Source organism: Rhinoderma darwinii, chromosome 9 (genome assembly GCF_050947455.1).
Source record: "Rhinoderma darwinii isolate aRhiDar2 chromosome 9, aRhiDar2.hap1, whole genome shotgun sequence".
Lineage (NCBI taxonomy): Eukaryota > Metazoa > Chordata > Amphibia > Anura > Rhinodermatidae > Rhinoderma > Rhinoderma darwinii.
This window is the reverse complement of record NC_134695.1, coordinates 94,816,070-94,843,356: the sequence shown is the minus strand read 5'-3', so window position 1 is coordinate 94,843,356 and position 27,287 is coordinate 94,816,070. Positions and strand designations below refer to the sequence as shown.

Sequence of the window (27,287 nt, the reverse complement as noted above, 5' to 3'; positions counted from 1 at the left end):
TGACCAAAATCACAACTGCTCCACATTTATCCTGAATCCCATCCACTTTTACAGGAGCAAGTCACATACAAGTTGGGTCCTGTTCACACCACACTTTTGCTGTAGGTTTCAGATATACATTATTCAAAACATAGAAACCTGTGTGAACAGTACAGTATGTTTCTACTGGACGAATATAGCTCAAAAGTCTGCTGATAAATAGGGCAGCATGAGATATATACAGCCGCTGTTTGTTGTGGGGATTCAATTCTTTTTTACTTGAGTGCGGAATCTATCTATCCAAAAACAAATGAAACGTACTTTTTTGAACAGACTGATCCAAACTAATAGCAGCTTATTTAAAAAATTTTAATCCACTTGACCATTCACATTTTGTATCTGTCTGAAGTGCCTGGATGTGTAGGGAACACAAACAAAACTGTAAAAAAATGTCCGGGGGGGGGGGGGGGGGGGGCACAAAAAAAGCCAAAAATACGTATAAGGGCCTCTTTCTTTCACAAAATTTGGTATGGCAGTGACCAATCGTACAACTGGAGCCTAAATATCACATCTAACACATCTGCCGTTGGTCTCTGGAATTAGTTGTTGTGACAATGCCATAAACCTCCGGGGTGTTTGCGCAAAGTTGTTAATGATGGGTTGAATTCAGGCAATTATGACATACACGAAATTTTGTACTACATTTTCCAACCTGACTGATCACATTTTCAGCAAACAGAATTCTGCCATTGCGAACGATCGGGTTAATGTTTCAAAACGATGTTCGGACAATTTAAGATAAAAACGCCAAATCACCAATTGACAGCTGCCCTGATCTGTGGCCTGGTCTGGGTTTCTATTGGTGGGATGCAGACCTGTTTGGCATGAACGACTTTAAAATGACTGCGCCGCCGACACCAAACGAAAAAAAGCCAACACGGCAGATCAACTTATCCCACAGAAATCTATCTTCGGTCAGCACGTCACCCTCGCTCGTATTCCGAAAAGGCTCAGTCAGAAAACGGAATATAAATCCCCCTTCTCAGCCATCCAAAATCTCTAGTGTATGGCGTGTTTTAGACAATTCCCAACAGAAACTTCTCACACATCATTCAACGAGACACGGAGGCTGAGCACACATTACAAACTTTTTTTTCACAGTCACTTTAAAAATGTCACGGCTCCCATTTATCTCAGCAACTGCTAAAATAAAAGTGGGTCATGGGTGATCAAGCGAAGTAGGGAATCAGTAAAATTGTGTTATAGTGAAGAGATCTATATGCATGCGTACATCTAAAAACTGGAGACATTTTAAATTTTATAGATAGATACACACACACACACACACACACACACACACACACACACACACACAACTGCATGATGTGTTTTTCTGCTCCACAGACAGCTTTTCTAAAGATATACTGCTGATATACTCAGGCTGCTGTAAGGAGCAGATTCATCCTGCCCAGCCCCCTCTTTTTCCATAACATCCCCCCCCCCACTCCCTTCTCTTCCCAGTCTTCACCCTCCCCCACTGCGGCAACGCAGATGGCAGCAGTGTGACCTCGCTGTTCCTGCCTCCTTGTTTTGATCCTGCAGTCTTGATTGTTCAGGCTAATCCCACACTGAGCCTTGGCTGCCGGCCAGATCGGTTATTAATGGTACAAAAGCTTCTCGTTCCTCCTACCGCTATATCCACCAATGCCATTGCTGTTTATTTTCCTCTTAGAGCCACTGTGACCCTGCACATTACAACTCTACTCATAAAACACATCTAGCTGTGCAAGCGTGTCTCTGGCAAAGGCTGTCAACTTTTCATCCGTATTCTGCATGATCGGGGCCTTTATATAAGCTTGTATTCTCCAGCCTGCAAATCACATATGCACTTTATAGAGTTCATGCTTAAAGTCACAATAACTTGCTGTTTACCCATTTTACCATCACCATTCACTGCCAACAAACGGATTTATACCAACTCTGATCTCTGCGAAGGTAAAATGGGTCAAGTTAAAGAAAAATGCTGCATGGTTACAGAGACCATAGTAAGGCCTCATGTACACAACCATATTGGCTTTGCGCTACGCAAAAATTCCTTGTGCGTCTGTGTGTCATCCGGGCTCACAGATCAGCAATTCACCGGTATTAGTGAATCTGAAAATTTGACCCATAAACAGGACTTGTCCTGAGTTTTTGCGATCCGAATTTGCAGCCCCCAAATAAATCCGTGTAAATCACGGTCATGTGCATGGGGCCATAAAAAAAAAAGAAAAAATGGATCTGCAATGCGGTCGCATGCATGAGGCCTAAAAGGATTTGTTCAGACGTGTCGGAGGTGTAGTAAATTCGACACAAGATCCGCGGTTCAAAAATCCACCACATCTAAAAGTGACATTTCACAGCCCGACATGGGCGGTGTAAACGAGAGCTGATCAATGAGACCGCTCCTCGATCGGCGCTCATTTGCTCCTTTTACAAGGAGCTATGTATGGGGACGAGCGCTCGTACTACGATCTCTCGACATTATCATGTTGGCAGCACGTCTCCCTATTTACACATGGAGATGTGCTGCCGACAACGATAATAGTATCAGCATTTTTAAACTATGCAATCAGCCAATGAACAAGCATTTGCTCGTTCATCGGTTGATCGTTGATCTGTTTACACACGGCAATTATCTGGAACAAGCGTTCTGTGAATGCTCGTTTGTCCAACAATTGGACGGTGTAAAAAGGCCTTTAGTTCACACCAACTTTATGGAATACGGTCAGCATACACTATGGGAAAATCTGTCTGGGATTATCAAAATTACAGGAGTGGCATATGGCTAGCTACAGTAGTTTGTCGGGATAGCTTGAAACAATCACGCCAAATGCAGCGTTCTAATACTACATTCAATCCAAAGAGCCAAAAGTTTGGATCATTGCATCAACAATGTCAAAGAAGAATTTCATACAGGTTTCATCTTCAACTGAAATATCACAGCCAATATGTTAAAAGTGATAGATTTATATTATATATATATATATATATATATATATATATATATACACACACACACACACACACACACACACACACACACTACCGTTCAAAAGTTTAGGGTCACTTAGAAATTACATTATTTTTGCAAGAAAAGCAGTTTTTTTTTCCAATGAAGATAACATTAAATTAATCAGAAATACACTCTATACATTGTTAATGTGCTAAATGACTATTCTAGCTGCAAACGTCTCGTTTTTAATGCAATATCTACATAGGTGTATAGAGGCCCATTTCCAGCAACCATCACTCCAGTGTTCTAATGGTACATTGTGTTTGCTAACTGTGTTAGAAGGCTAATGGATGATTAGAAAACCCTTGTGCAATTATGTTAGCACCGCTGTAAACTGTTTTGCAGTTTAGAGGAGCTATAAAACTGACCTTCCTTTGAGCTAGTTGAGAATCTGGAGCTTTACATTTGTGGGTTCGATTAAACTCTCCAAATGGCTAGAAAAAGAGAGCTTTCATGTGAAACTCGACAGTCTATTCTTGTTCTTAGAAATAAAGGCTATTCCATGCGAGAAATTGCCAAGAAACTGAAGATTTCCTACAACGGTGTGTACTACTCCCTTCAGAGGACAGCACACACAGGCTCTAACCAGAGTAGAAAGAGAAGTGGGAGGCCCCGCTGCACAACTGAGCAACAAGACAAGGACATTAGAGTCTCTAGTTTGAGAAATAGACGCCTCACGGGTCCTCAACTGGCAGCTTCATTAAATAGTACCCGCAAAACACCAGTGTCAACGTCTACAGTGAAGAGGCGACTCCGGGATGCTGGCCTTCAGGGCAGAGTGGCAAAGAAAAAGCCATATCTGAGACTGGCTAATAAAAGGAAAAGATTAATATGGTCAAAAGCACACAGACATTGGACAGAGGAAGATTGGGAAAAAGTGTTATGGGCAGACGAATCGAAGTTTGAGGTGTTTGGATCACACAGAAGAACATTTGTGAGACGCAGAACAACTGAAAAGATGCTGGAAGAGTGCCTGACGCCATCTGTTAAGCATGGTGGAGGTAATGTGATGGTCTGGGGTTGCTTTGGTGCTGGTAAAGTGGGAGATTTGTACAAGGTAAAAGGGATTTTGAATAAGGAAGGCTATCGCTCCATTTTGCAACGCCATGCCATACCCTGTGGACAGCGCTTGATTGGAGCCAATTTCATCCTACAACAGGACAATGACCCAAAGCACACCTCCAAATTATGCAGGAACTATTTAGGGAAGAAGCAGAAAGCTGGTATTCTATCTGTAATGGAGTGGCCAGCGCAGTCACCAGATCTCAACCCCATAGAGCTGTTGTGGGAGCAGCTTGACCGTATGGTACGCAAGAAGTGCCCATCAAGCCAATCCAACTTGTGGGAGGGGCTTCTGGAAGCATGGGGTGAAATTTCTCCCGATTACCTCAGCAAATTAACAGCTAGAATGCCAAAGGTCTGCAATGCTGGAATTGCTGCAAATGGAGCATTCCAAGACCAAAGCAAAGTTTAAAGGAGAAAATCATTATTTATAACCTTGTCAATGTCTTAACTATATTTTCTAGTCATTTTGCAACTCATTTGCTAAATATAAGTGTGAGTTTTCATGGAAAACAGAAAATGGTCTGGGTGACCGCAAACTTTTGAACGGGGGGGGGGGGGTATATATATATATATATCCAAAAAAGAGAGATAGAAGCAGCACTCAAAAAAACTCTGTTTATTCATCCAGCATCCACTGCAACGTTTCACCTTCTCTAAGAAGGCTTTTTCAAGTCAGACTTGAAAAAGCCTTCATAGAGAAGGTGAAACGTTGCAGTGGATGCTGGATGAATAAACCAGAGTTTTCTTTTTTTTGACTGCTGCTTCTCTCTCTCTTTTTTGGATACACGTTTGTGCAGGCAGAGGTCACTCCCTGTTTGAAAGCAAAGCACCAGCCTTAACAGGCAAGGAATCACAGTGCTGCCCCTATACCCTTGATGTGTGTGTGTGTATATATATATATATATATATATATATATATACACACACATATATATATATATATATATATATATACACACACACACACACACATACATATATATACATATACACACACATTTATTTGCATAGCCACATACCCCTTTTCATTGCTTCTCTCCAAGGGAATCCGCCCAAAATCGGTTAAATTCACAAAAATCCATAGCAAAATCAAAGTCTAATTTCCGCAGCAGAGAACATTTTCCACGCAAATTTTTTGCCTTTTTTGCAGCGTGTGGTTGAGATTTGTAAAAAAAATCTCATCCACCTCTCTTTTGCTCTAAATGCTGCAGAACTTTGCACAGAATTCTGATGCCCGTGGGTACATATTTTAAAGCTGGGTTCCCACGTAGCCTAAATGCTGCATATTCTGTGCAGAGATGCTGCGTTTTCTGGCCCATAACTTGAATGGGGAGCATAAATTCTGCACTAAAATACGGAAGTCGAGTTTTGTACAGCGTTCACGCTGCGGAAATGCAGTAAAGACTGATGTAAATCAAAAAGGTGCACATAGTTTGCTGTAATCAATACGTGATACTAAATCCGCAGGTAAAACTGAAGCGGATTAAACGCAGCAATACGCAGTGTTTGGTACAGATTTCTATGACCAATTTACCAGCAGTTTTTTTTGAGATTCTGATGCAGATTTTCTATTGCAGAGAATCTGCAGCATATCCTGTATGTGGGAACATATGCTAAGGGCGAGATCCTGTAAGTCAAGCTAGTATAACATGTATAGGTCCAATGGGGTGGCAGATCAGGAGACACCGATACAGTAGAACTGCTATACCAGGCGACACCATGACAAAGCACATTTCAGCACTGAGAACCCGCCTGATTCCACATACATAAGCTTGCAAGTCATTACACTAGGCAGGGAAAATTTTAAAATTGCAAAAGCCAAAACCTATTAACAGACTATGAAGTTCTTTGATCTGCTGCCATCCTAGAACACCCCAGAATTTGTTACCTCACACCCACATATCACGCAACATGGGAGGTGTCAGTCTGTAAGTCTTTGCATTTTTCTTGTCTGAACCAAATTTGTGTTAGTTAACGGTGTTGTAAGGAAGAACACCATGTTCACATTACGTTTGTGATGTCCATTTAGCATGTACGTTGGGAAAGCTCCATTAGCCCAACAGTCTCTAAAAAGTGTGTCTTGGCATGCGAAGGGCTGGATTGCGTCAGTATTTTTAAAAATGTTTTGAAATTATTATTTTATTTTATTTTTTTTTAAGATTGGAATAGCAATAGACTATGCTTTTCCATTCCACGGAGTGAAAAAAAAAATATTAAAAATCCTTTTTGGCACTGACTAGTCTCAGGAGTTGACAGCCACAAAAGTAAACTGAATCATATATTCTAGAACTGGTGAAGAAGATTAGGATAAAATTCTAACCTGGTGCATCATGTGCCTCGTCGGCCTACAGATAGCCAGGCTGCAAGTAAAAGTATTTTTCATCAGTAGTAAGCCGAAGCCAGTAGTGGGTTTGGAAGATCTACTGATCTTTCCTGGCTTTGGCTTCTAAATGCTAATGCAACATACATAGTGACCAAAATAAAAAGTGGCCTAAGGGGTGCAGTCACACGCAGAAATTGATCAGATTGGAACGGAATTTCAGTCGCAGAAAATTTCTGCAACAAAATGCCACGTGACTGCATCTTATTACATGGCAGAGAAAACGTGCGCCGATCAAGGAGACAGCTCGTTGATCGGCGCTTCTTTGCTCCTTTCACAAGTAGTAATGATTTCTTATGTTTAGGGATAATCGATCCTTACTATGACCATTCGCCAACATAAATTTCCATCATGTCGGCAGCTCTGTCTACACAACGACAATAATATTTATTGCTGTATAAATGAGCAGAACAGTCGAGCATTAGGTCGCTTATCAGCTGATCGCTGCCCTGTATACACAGGGCAATTATCAGGAACGAGTGTTCTGACAACACAAGAATGCAGCTATGAATACATTTCCCCCCTAAAGTCCTCTTCGCTTAAGATAGTGAAATTTCCTAATATATTAAAGGGGTAATTAAAAAAAATTAAAAAAAAAAAAGGAGGGGAAGAGTTTACACACTACATGGTCACATTTGTAGATCCCTTCTAATTGGTGTATTTTTCAAGGGGTTTTCCGTTTTATGCAACTAAAGCTCAATCATGGGATAACGAGACTTCTGCAACTTCATATTTTGTCATTTTCAAAATCTTTGTGGAACAGAACATTCTTGTTTACATCCAGAGTGAATAGCCATACAGACATGATACTACTGAAACAATTGTACTTAGATTAGAGAACTGTCTAGACTGGATAATATCACAACTCTTCGGTCTTGATAGTTCGTTACAATGTAGCAGTGCTGGTAAAACGTATCAGCTCACAAGGCTGTGTTTACATCAGCGTTCCTATCCGTTGAGGGGTTCAGTCGTAGGTTTCCGGAGAAACCCCTCAACGGTAAGGCAAACGGAAACCTTAGCTTCCGTTTGCATCACCATTGATCTCAATGGGGACGAAAACTTTGGTAATGGTTTCAGTTGGTCACGTTGTAACAGGGTTCTGTTTTGAAGGAATCAATAGCGCAGTCGACTGCTAAATTAAAACATAATTAAAACACAAACTCCAATGAAACCATCACCTAAAAAGCTATACAATTGGAGTGATCTGTTGCATAATATGGTTCACATATGTCCAAGATAAGTTCTAGATCAGTCCCAACAAAAGTGCAAGACCAAAAAGTATGCTAAATTTCATCAGGGGTACCCATAGGTTTCCGTTTGCATCACCATTGATTTCAGTGGTGCCGAATCCGATACAAATGGTTACCGTTTGTCACCGTTGTTTTGACGGAATCAATAGCGCAGTCTATGCCATCAAAACAACGGAACCCTTACACAACGGTGACAAACAGAAACCATTTGCACCAGATCGGTCACCATTGAAATCAATGGCAATGCAAATGGAAACCTATGAATTCAGTTCATGGGTTCCCTTGACTGAAAGGTCCGACGGAACCCATGAACTGAGTACCGACACAGATGTGAACGCAGTGTAATATCAAATACATGTAGCTGGCACGATGGCTGCTATAAAGCTCATGGGAGAGACAGCGACGCGCGTTTCGCACCCTTCGTCAAGAGGACCTTTTTACGAAAGGTGCGAAATCCTAACCCACTTTCCCTTGGAGATGTGTGAACCATATTATGAAACAGTTCACTCTAATGATACCATCACCTAACCAGCTCTAAAATTCTAGAGTTTATATTTTAATTAGGTTTTCATTTTTGTATATACAGTGAAGGAAATAAGTATTTGATCCCTTGCTGATTTTGTAAGTTTGCCCACTGTCAAAGACATGAACAGTCTAGAATTTTTAGGCTAGGTTAATTTTACCAGTGAGAAATAGATATTTAAAAAATAAAATAAAAATAAAAACAGAAAATCACATTGTCAAAATTATATATATTTATTTGCATTGTGCACAGAGAAATAAGTATTTGATCCCCTACCAACCATTAAGAGTTCAGCCTCCTCCAGACCAGTTACACGCTCCAAATCAACTTGGTGCCTGCAGTAAAGACAGCTCTTACATGGTCACCTGTATAAAAGACTCCTGTCCACAGACTCAATGAATCAGTCTGACTCTAACCTCTACAACATGGGCAAGACCAAAGAGCTTTCTAAGGATGTCAGGGACAAGATCATAGACCTGCACAAGGCTGGAATGGGCTACAAAACCATAAGTAAGACGCTGGGTGAGAAGGAGACAACTGTTGGTGCAATAGTAAGAAAATGGAAGACATACAAAATGACTGTCAATCGACATCGATCTGGGGCTCCATGCAAAATCTCACCTCGTGGGGTATCCTTGATCCTGAGGAAGGTGAGAGCTCAGCCGAAAACTACACGGGGGGGACTTGTTAATGATCTCAAGGCAGCTGGGACCACAGTCACCAAGAAAACCATTGGTAACACATTACGCCGTAATGGATTAAAATCCTGCAGTGCCCGCAAGGTCCCCCTGCTCAAGAAGGCACATGTACAGGCCCGTCTGAAGTTTGCAAATGAACATCTGGATGATTCTGAGAGTGATTGGGAGAAGGTGCTGTGGTCAGATGAGACTAAAATGTAGCTCTTTGGCATTAATTCAACTCGCCGTGTTTGGAGGAAGAGAAATGCTGCCTATGACCCAAAGAACACCGGCCCCACTGTCAAGCATGGAGGTGGAAACATTATGTTTAGGGGCTGTTTCTCTGCTAAGGGCACAGGACTACTTCACCACATCAATGGGAGAATGGATGGAGCCATGTACCGTCAAATCCTGAGTGACAACCTCCTTCCCTCCACCAGGACATTAAAAATGGCTCGTGGCTGGGTCTTCCAGCACGACAATGACCCGAAACATACAGCCAAGGCAACAAAGGAGTGGCTGAAAAAGAAGCACATTAAGGTCATGGAGTGGCCTAGCCAGTCTCCAGACCTTAATCCCATCGAAAACTTATGGAGGGAGCTGAAGATCCGAGTTGCCAAGCGACAGCCTCGAAATCTTAATGATTTACAGATGATCTGCAAAGAGGAGTGGGCCAAAATTCCATCCTCTGCTGCCCCAGTCACTTCTTCCCAAGCACTGTAAACTTTCAGATTGGTTGCGCTGTGAATATTCGGAGAACGTGATTGGTTTATGTGCAGGGTAATGAACATACAGACAAGCAGTAGAAGACTGAATTCAATGAAATGCTCAGCCCTTAGTCAGTCTTCTACTGCTTGTCTGTATGTTCATTACCCTGCACATAAACCAATCACGTTCTCCGAATATTCACAGCGCAACCAATCTGAATGTTTACAGTGCTTGGGAATAAGTGACTGGGGCAGCAGAGGATGGAGGCGCAGCCTTATATAGTGGATCGAGCGGGTTCCTCAGCAGCATTTAAAAAAAACAGGATCCTGACCTGTCCACAGAGTTTAAGGCAGCACAGAGTATATCAGGAGATGAGCGTGCGGATCTTGTGCGGGGTGGTGACTTGCCAATCATGTGAAGGTGTTATTGAGGACAGGAGTGGAGGAGAGGTAACAGACTGAGAGCTACATAAATGGTAAGAGCAGAGTTCACAGCAGCACAGAATATTTCAGGAGAGGAGCGTGCAGATGTTGAGTGTATGACGCTGACTGGTCACTGATTGGTCAGCGTCATACACATAAACACGCCCAGTTAAAAACACAATACACGCCCAGTTGGACATAACGGAAAAAAAAACGCCCAGTTGTCCATTTCAAAGCTCATTTGCATATATATATATAAAATAGCTCATAACTTGGCCAAAAATTACCGTTTAAAAAAAAAAAAACAAAAAACTTTGCTGTTCTCTACATTGCAGCGCCGATCACATGCAATAGGAGATAGGGGTTTGAGAATCTGGTGACAGAGCCTCTTTAAGTCTTGTTTGCCAAAGGGATCAAATACTTATTTCTCTGTGCACAATGCAAATAAATATATATCATTGACAGTGATTTTCTATTTTTTTATATATATAATCTCTCACTGGTAAAATTAACCTAGCCTAAAAATTCTAGACTGTTCATGTCCTTGACAGTGGGCAAACTTACAAAATCAGCAAGGGATCAAATACTTCTTTCCTTCACTGTACAGGTCTATGGACTAATAACATATGCTTTTCTAACTATATTACATCTTTATATGGATATCGTACTTATTTATTGGTGCCCAGAAAATAGGTTCTTATTTAAAGGTTTGTTTGGTCAGTCAACCCGCCGAGACTACGGAACATGTCTGTGCCATTCTTCCTCCCACTGTGCTTTCAGCACAAAGAATTGTAAATGACGCTGGGTACGGTGGACACAGAGTAGCTGGCGACAGACCGTACACCCCTAACCAGAGTGTTGTACCTCCCAGTACAACCCAAAAAGGTCAGCATAACCTCACCTGTTTTACTGCTTTATTATCCCATTGATAATATTCTATCGGCCACTCCTCTTCAATCACCACCTCGTCATCAGTATCCAACCACATTAAATGCTTCAGATGTATGATGTGAATACCAATGACCATGTTCCAAAATCTAGTGAAAAAGTTTTCCAGAAACCAAAAAGCAGAAAACGGGACATTTTCGTATTTATTCCTATTATATGGAATGAGAGATTCAACGAGTAAATATGGATGTAATGTTTAAAAAGGGGATGTCCAGTTTCAGCAAATCAATGTTATTTTTTTGTATAATGAAGTTAATTTTCCAATATACTTTAACCCCTTCCCGACATTTGACGTACATGTACGTCATGGAAAGTACTGACTTCCCGCATCTTGCCGTACATGTACGTCAAACGTTTGGCACCGGCTCAGAAGCTGAGCCGGTCCCATCATCACCGGATCTCAGCTGTATCTTACAGCTGACATCCGACTGTAACGGCGGGGACCGAAATTAGCTTCGATCCCCGCCATTAACCCCTTAAGTGCAGCGCTCAAACGCGATCGCTGCACTTAAGGTGTTTGCAGCTCATCGGAACCCCAGTAATGAAATTGCCGGGGTTCCGGTGGCTGCAATGGCAACCGGAGGCCTAATACTGGCCTCCCGGTCTGCCTAGCACCGAAGCCGGTCAAGATCCGCCCGGCGGCGGAGCCTGATCGGCTTCCGTAGCTGCCGGCAAGATGGCGCCGGGTCAGGAGCTGATCCGGCGTCATCAGCGGTGGAAGTCAGCTGTACTGTACAGCTGACATCCACCTGTAACGGCAGGAACCGGAGCTAGCTCCGATCCCTGCCATTAACCCCTTCGATGCAGCAATCGAAAGCGATTGCTGCATCGTAGCGGTTACAAGCAGATCGCCAGCCCTGACAGGCAATCGGGACTGGCGACTGCTGTTATGGCAACAGGAGACACAATGGTCTCCTGCTCTGCCATTACGGAAGCCGATTTAGGCCCCGCCGGGAGGCGAAGCCTAAACGGCTTGCTGTCAGTGAATGACTGACAGATCTAATACATTGCACTACATAGGTAGTGCAATGTATTAGAAAAAAAAAAATCTGACCGTTGGACCTTCAAGTCCCCTAGTGGGACTTGAGAAAAAGTGTAAAAAAAGTATAAAAAAGTGTAAAAAAAAGTGCAAAAAATAAAAGTTTGAAAACAATAAAAGTTTCAAGTAATCAAATAACACACAATCCCCCTTTTACTCTTATCAAGTCCTTTATTATTGAAAAATAATAATAAACCATATGTATTTGGTATCGCCACGACCGTAACGACCGGAGGTATCAAAATATTATATTATTTATTGCACGCGGTGAACAGCGTAAAAAAAACCCGTAAAAAACGTTACCAGAGTTTGTTTTTTAGTCACTTTGCCCTACAAATATTACAATAAAAAGTGATCAAAAAGTCGCACGTATCCAAAAATGGTACCTATAAAAACTATAGCTCGTCCCGCAAAAAACAAGCCCTCATACAACTCCGTCGACAAAAAAATTAAAACGTTATGGTTCTCACAACTTGGCGACAGAAAAAATACATTCTTTTTACAAAAGTAATTTTATTGTGCAAAAAGTTGTAAAACATAAAAAAGTTCTATAAATGAGGTACCGCCGGAATCGTACGGACCCGCAGAATAAAGGTAACATGTAGTTTATAATGCGTGGTGAACTCTGTATAAAAAAAAAACAAAAAAAGCTGTGCCAGAATTGCGTTTTTTGGTTTACCTGGCATCCCAAAAAATAGGATAAAAGGTGATCAAAAAGTCACATGTACCCCAAAATGGTACCAATAATAACTACAGCTCGTCCCGCAACAAACCAGCCCTCATACCGCTACGTCTATGAAAAATAAAATTAGTTATGGCTCCAATAAGTCAGGAAATAAAAAAATATGCAGTTGTGCCCGAGGAGAACATTTCTTCTGTTTCAAGAGGCGATTTATCAAGGACCTAAAATTAGGGAACCAGGAAGGGAGGGCCCAATCATATCCGATGGAAGCGACGGTGCCCGTATTATACCAGGATAATACTTTCCCAGCAAAATTCCCCAAACTACAAAGGCGCGGAGTGTGGACCAAAAGGGGGATAAGAAATGACACCATTTATCAGTGCGACACCGGCCTGTGCAGAAAGGATTGCTTCACAGCGTAACACACATCTATGGATTATTTTTATACCACCTGACTATGCCCCTTATATACTCCGCCCCGCTTACATGTACCCCCACATTATAAAACACCAGCAATACTCAAACAAATATAGTACCAAGCAAAATCCGCTCTCCAAAAGCCAAATGGTGCTCCCTCGGCCCTGAACCCTACAGCGTGCCCAAACAGCAGTTTCCTTCAACATATATGGCACCGTCATACCCGTGAGAACCCTTTTAACAATTTTTGTGGTGTGTGTCTCCAGCGTCATAAGCTGGGCATGACATATTTGCCACTGAATGGCATATCTAGGGAAAAATATAAATTTTTAATTTGCACCATCCGCAGCGCATTCATTTATGGAAAAGACCTGTGGGGTGAAAATGCTCACTACACCCCTTAATAAATGCCTTGAGGGGTGCAGTTCCATAATGGGGTCACTTATCAGGGGTTTCTTTTTATTATTTCACATCTGAGCCTCTGCAGTTGTGAACCAATACTTTGTAAATCGCCACATTAGGCCTCCACTCCGCATGGTACTCTTCACTTCTGAGCCCTGTCATATGTCCAGACAAAAGATTAGGGCCACATGTAGGGTGTTTCTAAAACCGGGAAACACCGCATAATAATTAGAGAGCTGTCTTGTTATGGTGGCACAAGCCGGGCACCACATATTGGCATATCTATGGAAAAAAATCCCATTTTCACTCTGCAACATTGAGCGCACACTAATTTCTACAAAACACCTGCAGGGTTAAAATGCTTACTACACCCCTTGGTAAATGCATTGAGGGGTGTAGTTTACAAAATGGGGTCACTTCTGGGGGGTTTCCACTGTTTTGGGCCCACAGGTGCCCAGAAACCAATCCAGCAACATCTGCACTCCAAATGGCGGTCCTTCCCTTCTGAGCCCTGCCGTTTGCCCAAACAGCAGTTTATGACCACATATGGGGTATTGCCGTACTCGGGAGAAATAGCTTTACAAATGTTGGGTTCTTTTTTTCCTTTATTTGTTGAGAAAATGAAAAAATTTGCGCTAAAGCTACATCTTATTGAAGAAAAAGGACTGTTTTTATTTTCACTGCCTAATTCTAATAAATTCTATGAAACATCTGTGGGGTCAAAATGCTCACTACACCCCTAGATGCATTCTTCAAGAGGTGTAGTTTCCTAAATGGAGTCCCTTTTTGGGCGTTTTCATTGTTTTGTCCCCTCAGGGGCTTTGCAAATGTGACCTGGCCTCCGCAAATCATTCCTGCTAAATGTGATCTCAAAAAGTCAAATAGTGCTCTTTCCCTTCTAAGCCCTGCCGTGTGTCCAAACAGCCGTTTATTACCACATGTGGGGTATTGTTTTACTCGGGAGAAATTGCTTTACAAATTTTGTGGTGCTTTTTCTCCTTTAGTCCTTCTGGAAATGAGAAAAAATTAGCTAAACCTACATTTTCTTTGAAAAAATGTAGATTATTATTTTCAGGGCCTACTTCCAATAATTTCTGCAAAAAAACTGTGGTGTCAAATCGCTCACTATACCCCTAGATAATTTCCTCAATGGGTGTTGTTTCCAAAATGGGGTCACTTGTGGGGGGTTTCCACTGTTTTGTCCCCTCAGGGGCTTTGTAAATGTAACATGGCCTCCGCAAACCATTCCTGCTAAATTTGAGTTCCAAAAGCCAAATGGCGCTCTTTCCCTTCTCAGCCTCGCCGTGTGTCCAAACAGCCGTTTATTACCACATGTGGGGTACTGTTTTACTCGGGAGAAATTTCTTTACAAATTTTATGGTGATTTTTCTCCTTTAGTCCTTGTGGAAATGAAAAAAAATTAGCTAAACCTACATTTTATTTGAAAAAATGTAGATTTTCATTTTCACAGCCTACTTGCAAAAATTTCTGCAAAAAACCTGTGGGGTCAAAATGCTCACTATACCCCTAGATAATTTCCTCAAGGGGTATAGTTTCCAAAATGGGGTCACTTGTTTGGGGTTTTCACTGTTTTGTCCCCTCAGGGGCTTTGTAAATGTGACATGGCCTCCGCAAACCATTCCTGCTAAATGTGAACTCCAAAAGCCAAATGGCGCTCTTTCCCTTCTCAGCCACGCCGTGTCTCCAAACAACCGTTTATTACCACATGTGAGGTATTGTTTTACTCGGGAGAAATTGCTTTACAAATTTTGCGGTGCTTTTTCTCCTTTAGTCCTTGTGGAAATGAGAAAAAAAATCGCTAAACCTACATTTTCTTTGAAGAAATGTTGATTTTAATTTTCACGGCCTACTTCCAATAATTTCTGTAAAAAACCTGTGCGGTGAAAATGCTCACTACACCCCTAGATAATTTCCTTGAGGTGTCTAGTTTCCCAGATGGGGTCACTTTTGGGAGATTTTGACTGTTTTGGCACCGCAAGAGCCCTTCAAACCTGACATGGTGCCTAAAATATATTCTAACAAAAATAAGGCCCCAAAATCCACTAGGTGCTCCTTTGCTTCTGAGGCCGGTGTTTCAGTCCAGTAGCACGCTACGGCCACATGTGGGATATTTCCTAAAACTGCAAAAACTGGGCAACAAATATTGAGTTGCATTTCTCTGGTAAAACCTTCTGTGTTATAAAAAAAATTGTATTAAAAATGTATTTCTGCAGAAAAATATGAAATTTGTAAATTTCACCTCTACTTTGCTTTAATTCCTGTGAAATGTTTAAAGGGTTAAGACATTTTCTAAATGCTGTTTTGAATACTTTGAGGGGTGAAGTTTTTAAAATGGGGTGACTTTTTTGGGGTTTCTAATATATAAGGCCCTCAAAACCACTTCACAACTGAACTGGCCCCTGTAAAAATAGCCTTTTGAAATTTTCTTGAAAATGTGAGAAATTGCTGCTAAAGTTCTAAGCCTTGTGAGGTCATAGAAAAATAAAAGGATGTTCAAAAAACGATGCCAATCTAAAGTAGACATATGGGGGATGTTAATTAGCAACAATTTTGTGTATTATAACTGCCTGTCTTACAAGCAGATACATTTAAATTGAGAAAAATGCTAATTTTTGCAATTTTTCGCTAAATTTTGGTGTTTTTCACAATTAAATACTGAACATATCGAGCAAATTTTGCCAGTAACATAAAGTCCAATGTGTCACGAGAAAACAATCTCAGAATCGCTTGGATAGGTGAAAGCATTCCGGAGTTATTACCACATAAAGTGACACATGTCAGATTTGAAAAATGAGGCTCTGTCAGGAAGGTCAAAAGTGGCTAAAGAGGGAAGGGGTTAAAACCATGAGGAATTAAAGGGGTTGTCCGAGATACCAACATTTTTTCAAAAACTCTGTCATACATTACCCCTTATACAGACAACCTAAATAAAGCATTATTTTAAAAAAAAATTCTACTTAGCACATTTCTTCTTTGAGTTTAGCACAGTTTGTTTACATGCAGTTCAGCTCTGGTTTGTTGATCTTTCCTTGTTATGAAACTTTTTTCCCGTGCACGCTCATTGCAGGCTTCAATGAGCGTGCACGTACCTTCCAAGAGTTCACGTGAGCTGTCCTTGCTCCTCCCGCTGACCTCCTTCACTGGACTTGTCTCCTTGCTGACATTCTTGAAGGATGGTGAGCAAATGTTCTCCCCCCATTATGTTTTTCACATTTATGTTTTCTCTCTCTTTTCAGGTCTATAAACCTCTTCGTGTCTCCCCTCACCCTCGTCCACCCTCACCCTCGTCCACCCTCACCCTCACCCTCGTCCACCCTCTTCTATCTCATGTCTCTCTCCACTAAGGCCATGTTCACACAGAGTTTTTTTGCCGGAGGAATATCTGCCTCAAAATTCCGTCTTGAAGTTTGCGGCAGATTTACCTCTCCCTGCACGTTGATTTTTGCGTCATTTTTCCCGGAGTTTTTTGTGCGCTGTTTGCGGCTTTGTTTGCCGCTTTGTTCGGGCCGTTTTTCGCTTCGTTTATCTTGGCGTTTTTTGCTTGTTTGTTTGCGTCTTTTTTTGCTGTGTTTTCCGTTGCGTTTATCGTAGCCTTTTTCGTATCGTTTCTTTGTTTGCGGCTATTTTTGCTGCGTTTTTCGTTGCGTCTTTCGTGGCGTTTTCCCAGTAGTTTTTCGCGGCGTTCTTTGCCTCTTTGTTTGCGGCTTTTTCCGCGATGTTTTTCGCAACGTTTTCCGTGGCGTTTATCATAGCCTTTTTTGCGTCTTTTTTCGCCTCTTTTTTTGCGTCGCTGTTTGCGTTTTTTTTTTCGGCGTTTTTCGTTGCGTCTTTCGTGGCGTTTTTCCTGTCGTTTTCCGTGGCGTTTATCGTAGCCTTTTTTGCGTCTTTTTTCGCCTCTTTTTTTTGCGTCGCTGTTTGCGGTTTTTTTTCGGCGTTTTTCGTTGCGTCTTTCGTGGCGTTTTTCCTGTCGTTTTCCGTGGCGTTTATCGTAGCCTTTTTTGCGTCTTTTTTCGCCTCTTTTTTTTGCGTCGCTGTTTGCGGTTTTTTTTCGGCGTTTTTCGTTGCGTCTTTCGTGGCGTTTTTCCTGTCGTTTTTCGTGGCGTTTTTTGCCTCTTTTCGCGGCTTTATTTGCGATGTTTTTCGCGGCGTTTATCGTAGCCTTTTTGGCGTTGTTTTTGCGGCTTTTTTTGCTGCGTTTTTCGCGTCGTTTTCCGTCATGTTTTTCGCCCACAGCAATTGAGCGCCGCGGGCATAAAACAATGGAAATACGCTTTCTCTGCCTCCCATTGAAGTCAATGGGAGGTCAGAGGCGTAAACGCCCGAAGATGGAGCATGTCGCTTCTTTTTCCCACGAGGCAGTTTTACTGCTCGCGGGAAAAAGACGCCGACGCCTCCCATTGAAATCAATGGTACGCATTTTCGGGCCGTTTTTTACAAGTTTTGCTACGCTGTTTCCGCTTAAAAAAAACCAGGCGGAAACATCCCCGTAATTTCAGCAGTTGTGGACGCCCTCGTGTGAACATACCCTAACAATGTAGGCTTAGATACAGGACCCCAGAAGATCTTATCCAGTTCAGGACCGGGCTATTTTGCGCCTTCAGGACCAGACACCGTTTAGCCCTTTTTAGCACGTGTTCGTTAAATGGCTATAACTTTTTTATTTGTTGGGCTAACGATGTGATTTTTGCGACGTTTTTTCCGTAGACAATGCAGGTTTAGTTTTTTAGCGTTTTTATACACACCTTTTTTGCCATTTTAGAATTTTCTTTCATAAAGTTTGAAAATAATAGAAAAAAAAGCTTTTTTACGTTTCAGCTATTTTTTTTGCGTAATAACATAGTTTTACCCTAAAATAGACCTTTTATTTGTGATCGTCATTGTCTACCGTAAATTTTTATATATTACATGTCTATATTAGGGTAATTGGGTCAACGCTAGCGTTACAACAATGATTGGCGGGGGGAACGGTTTTTATTGGGGTGGGTATTTTATGTGTATTTATTATTGTATTTTTTTTTGCACTTTACTTTATTATTTTTTTATTACTGTGGTCTGATCCTCAAAGGTCAAAAAAGACCTTTGGGGAACTTTATATATTTTTTTCTCTCTTTTACATGTTTTTCCACTGTAACTGGAGCTGCACAGCAGCCCCAGTTACAGGGGAAATCAGCCCTCTCATAGTGACGATTGTCACTAATAGGGCTGTGCTGGGTCTAGTAAGACCCAGCAGCAGTCTGTCAGTAACGGCACCCGGTGATCATGTGATCACATGATCACCGGGAGGAATAGAGACAGCGGCGCGGGGCCGCTGTCTCTATTCCTATACACAGCGTTCATTGAGCGCTGTGTAAAAAGACATCGGAGAAGACAGAAGCAGCTAAAGCTGCTTCTGTCTTCTCCTCAGGGTCCCCGGCAGTCACTGACAGCCGGAGACCCGACATTCAGCTGCCCGATCGCGCGGGCAGCAAGTTAAAACCCGAGCCGTAGAAAGTCTATGGCTCGGGTTTTAAGGACCCGTCCCTGACCGCTGGCCGTAAAAATACAGCCAGCGGTCGGGAACCAGTTGTTAAACAGTGCACGGTGTCCCGCGGGCCGCAGATAACAGCCTCAAGGGCTGCATGCGACCCGTGTGCTGCATCGTGTTGTCTGATCCCCTATCAAAGCCTACTATGTGTAGGCTTTGATAGGGGAAGAACTAAAAGTACAGAGGTCACTGTACCTTTCTAGTCCGCGGGTGCCGTCCCTCTTCACTTTTTTCACTGTGAACACGCATAGGCGCGTTCACAGTGAAAAGATGCATAGGCTGGGCGGGCACCCGCAGAAACGTCACGTCTCCAGTGACGTGTCGTGTCCCATCCGAGGTCTCGCTGGGGCGAGACCATGTGATCGGGACACGACACGACAGTGGAGGAGGAAGAAAACGTGACGTCAGAAGACATGTGATCGGCAGAAAAGAGCTGCCAGAACGGAGAACAGAAGCAAGATTGCACAGGTAAGTATATTAGGGAATACTTAATGTGTGCATTGTGTGTTTAACTTTAAAATAAAAATATATCTCGGACAACCCCTTTAATAAAGATCTCTGCTTGTCGTTACTCAGTAGGAACCTTCATGGTTTACTTCCAGGAGATAAAATTCTACCTATGGTCATGTGATTGACACAGGTGCTGGGATCGTTCTAAGACACCGCTCTGATAAACATACTGTAACGAGCCGTGCACCTGCGTATCAGTCACATGACCATGGATAGAATTTTATCTCCTGGAAGTAAACAAACAATGAAGGCTCCTACTGAACAACAAGCAGAGATCTTGAAAATCATGAGGAATACAGAAAGTATTTAGGAAAATTATATAACTATGCAAAACAAAAAAAAAAAAAAAACTATATAAGATTATTGACACCGGAAAACCCCTTTAAGTGTCCAAACACTTTAAACCATGTAATGTATTAGCTCAAAGTACATGACAGAGAAGCAGAAAAATCAAATACCCACCTATATCTCTGCCAACCTCTCGAACCATTGCCAAGAACTTGAAGATCCATGTATACTACAGTTTAATTCATTTGTGGTTTCCCCCAAAGCACCTGTTGGATGAGCTGCGCCTTTACTGCACCAGCTGCCCAGAAACCTTCACAGAGAAGAACTATTGCCTCCAAGAGACTTCTGTGCCTGTACATGAATACAGCTTTGCTATATCTGGAGAACGCTTTGTGTAGCCTTTGCACGCTCCACAGATGTTAATTACCCATCGGAAATGGAAACGGGCTGAATTCACTCTCAATTAAATAGTGGAACTTAAAATACAAAAACACAAAACTGTTACTATTCCAGCTCGTCTGACAGCAGAGCTGGTGCCAGCAAACCGGAAACTCAATGAGAAGTAGGTCTATGGGCAGACTTGTGTGGTACAACACAGGGCATCTATGGGTAGACGGGACATAATTGCAGCATTCAGCCTAATTTTAGGGGGAAAAAAAAAAAAAGGGATGAGGTCTACTCAAAACACATCTGATTAATATAAACTGCAGAAGCCACAGTCCTAAAGTGTAGGGCTGGGAGTGAATATTTAACCCTTATGAACAAAACACAAGAACATTATAGGATCACAAAACCAAAAGAACGATAGAAAGACATCCATAAATTTTGTGGATAGGTGTCAAAAGCAGAGGAATCGGCTTTGCGATCCTTATGTTCATATATAAATATAGTTCCAAAAAAAATGCTGACATCAGACTTTGCAATGGACAGTGGTCCAGGCACTGAACCCACAGAACAAATCTCAGCACCAGGCAACTTCAGATCCCATCTGCTTGCCAATACTCCAGCCAGGAGTGCCAAGGATATACCAAGAGGCATGGTGCTAAGCAGGTTATTGTAGCATTTTAAACGTCATCTGACACATCACAAGTTGTCATAGGTGGGTGTCTATGTCCTGTGACCCCCTCCCCACTGATCGCTAGAAAAGGGCCGCGCACATGTATTAGAGTGAATGCACAAAAGATAAAGGCACAGCACTCAGGAGGACAACACCACAGCCCCAAGTTCTAACAAATCGAGGGTAACAGGGCACAGACCTCCACCGAGACATGCCAATGATACCCAAGAGACCAGGTTCAGATGTTAAATTCCTCGTGATTAATGTAGGCAAAATCCTCAGAATATTCATGGAAAATCCAATATATATATGGCATGCTACATGTCCTAGAATCCGGATAGAGTGAATGGGAGCAATTTTTTGGCCCAAAAATTTTCTATGACTGTGGATAAGTGGACATCACCACTTACACTTAAATTTATATATACAGACACAAACACACGAACTCACCTGCTGCCTCTTGACCACCAATTAACTTAGAAGGTATTTCCCCAGGCAGCCACATCTTCAGGCCTCAGTTACAAGGTCTATGCTTGTCACTGAAAAGTCTAGTGCTGCACAAGCGACCGCAGATGTACCCATTCATCGGCATAGTGTTACTCACAAGAGGATCCTTCCATAGAGAGAAAGAAAAACCAAGTTGTCTTACAGCGGAGCGTTGGATTTCAAAGTACGCAAGGAAGAAATCCATGTAAAGATTGTAGATTGCTTTATCCTCTGGGTCTCCTCCACTTCTCCAAGTGTGGTTTGCTTGTGTCTCTTATTGGATGCTGAACTAGCAGATCTCGACTCCTCCATATGTACACTCAGATGGGCTAACCATACACGTTTGCTGCCATTGGGAATGAGAAGCTGCTACCGGATACATATGACAACACTTATGTCCTGGGGGTCAAAAGGGTCAGGTATCCATCAGGTCTGATCCTTATTTCTTTACAAGTAGCTGATTTATCCACTATGTGTCAGACTTGCAGCAAGAAAATGTGCTTTGTATGAATGCACCCTCACAGTGCTGAACCTGTCACAGTATTGTATTGCCAAGTAAACCAAATGCACACACGTCCTTTCATCCAGCCACACATACATTTGGCCAACAGCTATCTACCGCTTCTCCCCCATAAATAAGCCGGATCAGATATGGGTGCATGTTTATTGGCATAAGAAGACAAGCAGCTGCCAGACACCTCTGAATACTTGCGGCCCCATTCTTTTCTATGGGGCCATGCACACGACCGTAGTTTTTGCAGTCCTTGCACGGCCCAGGAGCCCGGTCCGGGCTCATTGAAAACAATAATGGCGGCCATGTGCATGTCCCGCGATTTGCGGGCGACCTGCGGCTGACAGTCCGCAGCCGGCCAACCCGAAAATCACGGCTGTGCACACGGCTACGGTCGTGTGCATGAGGCCTAACAGCGTACACGCCGTCTAACAGCGTACCCTAAAAAGAAAGTAGTTTATAGTACGATTCTTAGTATATACCGTGTAAATATATATATATATATATATATATATATATATATATATATATATATATATATATATATATATATATATATATATATATATATATACACACACACACACACACACTATAAAATACTGAAAAAAATGTTTTTTTTAATAAACTGTGTGTGAGGAACAAGTGATTTTGTGTGGGGACACTGACACACTTGTATCTGTTTCTTTCCACAGATAGAACAGTGAGGAGAAACAGATACATGTTTTTACTTTTATTTTACAGTAGTGATCACTATGATTGGATCTCATAGTGATCACAAAAGATCAGGAACCAATACTCCTGATCATTGCTCTAAGAACAGAGCTGCTAGCAAACAGCTCGTTCTTAGAGCCGGAGCTGTCATTTAGACACTCCCGGCGGCTCTGTACGCAGTAACAGCATGTGACCGCTGTGATTGGCTGTCACAGCGGTCACATGCTGTTACGACGAAATCGGCAGGTCCTGATGGCTGCACTAAGAACCGGACCTGTTATTTACAGCCGGTTTTTAGTGCAGATGTCACCAGGGTGCCGTTAAACCCCCCTCTACTACAGCGACGCCAAAAGGCGTCGCTGTAGACTGAGTACCTGCACCGCCTGACGTCAAAAGACGGTGGGCGGTCGTTAAGGGGTTAAAGAGGCTCTGTCACCAGATGATCAAATCCCTATCTCCTATTGTATGTGATCGGCGCTGCAATGTAGATAACAGTAACGTTTGTTTGTTTTTTTTAAACTATCACTTTTGGCCAAGTTATGAGCAATTTTATATTTATGCAAATGAGCCTGGGCGTGTATTGTGTTTGTAACATCTGGGCGTGTTTACTTGTTTTACTAGCTGGGCGTTGTGAATAGAAGTTTATGATGCTGACGAATCAGCATCATTCACTTCTCATCGTTACCACCCAGCTTCTGGCAGTGAACAGACACACAGCGTGATCTCGCGAGATCACGCTGTGATGTCACTTACTCCCACAGGAACTTCATCGCGTTGGATGAGCGAGGACACGCTGTGTGTCTAAACTACCAGAAGCTGGGTGGTAACGATGAGAAGTGAATGATGCTGATTCGTCAGCATCATAAACTTCTATTCACAACGCCCAGCTAGTAAAACAAGTAAACACACCCAGATGTTACAAACACAATACACGCCCAGTTGTCCATTAGAAAGGTTCATTTGCATAAATCTAAAATTGCTCATAACTTGGCCAAAAATGATCGTTTTTAAAAAACAAAAAAAAACAAAAACGTTACTGTTCTCTACATTGCTGCGCCGATCACATGCAATAGGAGATAGGGATTTGATCATCTGGTGACAGAGCCTCTTTAAACGTGTATGGTCAAGCTTTAGGCTGAGTTCACACGGGGCGGATACGCTGCGTATCTGCCCGGTGTGCTGCAGGGAATTCCGGGCGAAAAACTGCACCAAAAAAAAAACGTGGTGCCGTTTTTTGCCCGGAACGTCTGCTGCGGAAAACTGCAGGACTTAGCGGGCCATCTGTTGAAACGTCATCCCAGAAGGCCACGCTGGAGGGAGGAACACAGACTTCTGGGTAAGTATGATACTCCGTATTTATGCAAAAAGTGAACTAACCCATACAGAACACTGTCAGTGGTAGAACATATTTTTCCCTGTACATATTTATGTCCAGACCCCTCTATTATACTACAAGCCATCTAAATTTACAAAACACTCAAACTTGGCACTAAATATTATAGAACGTATAAAGAATTTTAAAACTAGTTACTTGTTGAGACATCTTATTGCAGGGGGAAGTCTGACAGGAAGAAAAACCATGTGAGACATATGTTTTCAGTTACATCTCATTACACAACAGCGGGGAAAGGTAAAGTGGAGCTGTGTACAACCTCAATGTGGATTGCAGGTTGCCAAGAAAATAGGCCTAGTTCATATGAAAAGCAGTGCTATAAAATCACAGCAAACTGCTCCAGAGTCTGAACAGCGGCACACAGAGCAGCCAACAGTTCAGCGTCATGGGGTCTCCTAGACAGTTGTACGGTCCCTCCAGAATGCATTAAACAGTTAAAGCAAGGGCACCATATTACCGCATTAATGCAACACAGATCTGTATTACGGTCAAGTGGATGAGGCCTACGTAAACGCTTTCCCTAAGGCCCCATGTGGTACAAAGGGGAGGACAAAATATTGAAATAAAATGTGAACTTGGCTTAATTCATAATTTCCTCGATGTTAACCAAGAAGCAATCCAAATATGTTCAGATCACTGCTCAGCAACTCAAGCTAAGGCCAGCAGGTGAACCGTCATGATATCCATGCTCTCCTTTACTCCTGGGAAAGTCACTCATCTTAAAGGTGTTTTCCAATCTTTAACAATTGTGTGCGGATGGTTCAACTGCATTAAGATTAGTCACTTACTAAAGTTACTATCTGTAGTGGAAATGTCTCCGTAAGGCCATGTTCACATCTGCGTCAGGGCTCCGTTACGAACGGCGCCCTGACTGACACAAACCATAGGCTTCTGTTTCAATCACCATTGATTTCAATGGTGACTGATATGGTGCCAAAGGTTTCCGTTTGTGTCAGTTGTGCAAGGGTTCCGTCGCTTTGACGGAATGAATACCATGGTCGACCACGGTATTCATTCTGTCAAAGCGACGGAACCCTTGCACAACTGACACAAATGGAAATCATCGTCACCGGATCCGTCACCACTGAAATCAATGTGGATTGAAACAGAAACCCATGGTTTCCGTGTGCGTCAGTCAGGGTCCCAATCCGATGGAAAGCCGAGACGGAACGGAGCCCTGACACAGATGTGAACGAAGACTAAGCCAGTCTCACATGCAGCCAAGTAAACATGTTTATCTCCAGCTTGGTCGACATCGTGTACACTGATCACATCACATGCTTCATCTTTATTAGGCCCCCCAGACAGCCACGACAAACACTAGCACACTGCGATCGCAGGAGTTGGGTGGGCTGTCGGGGGGACTGACCCCTCTAACGGCTATGATGTGGCGACCACAGAATCTAATATTTATCTCTGATCCCAGCTGTGGCAGTAAGGTGTTGGCTGCAACATACAGGTGACACCCGCCGAGAAGGGCGTGGGCACAGCTCATGAGCCCGCGCCATACTTCGTTATGTCATAGCCGTTAAGGGTATGTCAAATGTCAAGAAAGCGTTAAAAAAATGACATGTCAATAGTTCAGTAAAGCCCATCTTCCTACTTCACGTCATAGGCGCTGTCACGCTGATGTCAGTAATTTTGTACCCAAACACATTTTTTACTTTCCAAGTTATAAGCTATTTTTTTTTATTACGCTAATTAGGCTATATTAGCCAAAGGGGCGGTAACACTGAGGTTTCACTGGTGCGGTGTCTGTATTCGCTATATGATGCTGACCTTTCAGCGTCATACAGCTTATCCTCGTCCTTGCACAGTGTGATCTCTCAATAGAAGAGATCACGCTGTGCAAGGAAGGGGAGAAGCTGTATTTCCCTGATGGGAAAGCATCATACAACCAACACAGACAACGCCCCCAGTGAAACCTCAGTGGTAGTAAAGCCCCTTTGAAATGGGGCTTTACTGAACTGGTGACATGTTCATTTTAAAGGCTATGGACACCTTTGCAGACTTTAATATTGAATTACATGTATTTTATAAAATAAATTCTACACCGCTTTGTCTTCGGCAGCTTGTATTGTAAGACACACAAGCTGCCGGATGCCGTTCAGTGCTCAGTCCCCCTCCTCTATAGCCTCCCTCTCTCTCTATTCTAAGCGGACATCTTATTGGGATGTTTATTTTCTTTGGTTGTAAAGATGTCAACTTAGATTAGTGTCCAAGAGAGCAGAGAGAGAAAGGCTGTGTTCACATGGCATATGTTCAGGCTGAAAGATACAAGACGGATTTAAAGAGAAAAAACAGCCTCTAAATACAGGCGTTTTTGGGGAGGGGCTATTTTTTTGCAATAAAATACTGAATGTATTGCGCTAATTTTACCACTAACTTAAAGTACAATGTGTCACGAGAAAACAATCTCAGAATCGCTTGGATAGGTAAAAGCATTCCAAAGTTATTACCACATAAACTGACACGTCAGATTTGAAAAATGGGGCTGCGTCCTTTATGTGCCAACTAGTCCACGTCCTTAAGGGGTTAAAAAGCGTCAATGGCAAAAATCAGCTACCAAAATTCAACATGTCACTTCATTTTTACGAGGCCCCTATGAACTACACAGCGTATTTACAAACTAAAATCAAGAGGAAGCGGTTTGCAGGAGTATTTCGAAGCGTATAAGACATTCAGCTGGGCGGTTGGACCGAGCACCGAACATCCAGCAGCGTGTATTACTTGTAAGACGTGAAAGCTGCAAAAGGCTTATATTAAAAGTGACTCTTATTTAGTAAGATACGTACAATGCATTAATAAAATTAGTCTTTGAAAAGGCGCTTGCTACCATGTATGCACGAATATAAATCTATATTTTTAATGTGTATTGAAGCTGCATAGCACAACCGTAAGGCCTCGTGCACATCAGGGTTTGGTCCGTGATATACGGACCGAATGTCGGCCGCATTTCCCGGACAGAACGCAGTTCAGGGAGCAGGAGTTCCTAGCATAATAGTTATGTATGATGCTAGAAGTCCCTGCCTCTCCGCAGAAATACTGTAATCAAGTTCTCATTGTATACTTATTAACTGTGATGAGCTCTTCACGTGTCGGCCGCAACACACAGGATTAGACCTTATTCACACAAGCGTCTGATTTGCAAGCGCACAAAAACGGCCAGTTTTTCAGGCATATGACTATGTTTAGTCTCACGTATAGCAGTACGCACGAGATGGTTATTAACCCCT

General features: G+C 42.5%; 2 protein-coding genes across 8 annotated transcripts in view; one reads left to right on the top strand and one right to left on the bottom strand.

Moving 5' to 3' along the window:
• RPL13 (ribosomal protein L13) overlaps positions 1-27,287 on the top strand; it is a 257,531-nt gene that overhangs the window by 145,520 nt on the left and 84,724 nt on the right. The window lies entirely within an intron of this gene.
• The window catches only part of ANKRD11 (ankyrin repeat domain containing 11), a 215,510-nt gene that overhangs the window by 149,757 nt on the left and 38,466 nt on the right, over positions 1-27,287 (bottom strand). The gene's annotated exons all lie outside the window — the stretch shown is intronic.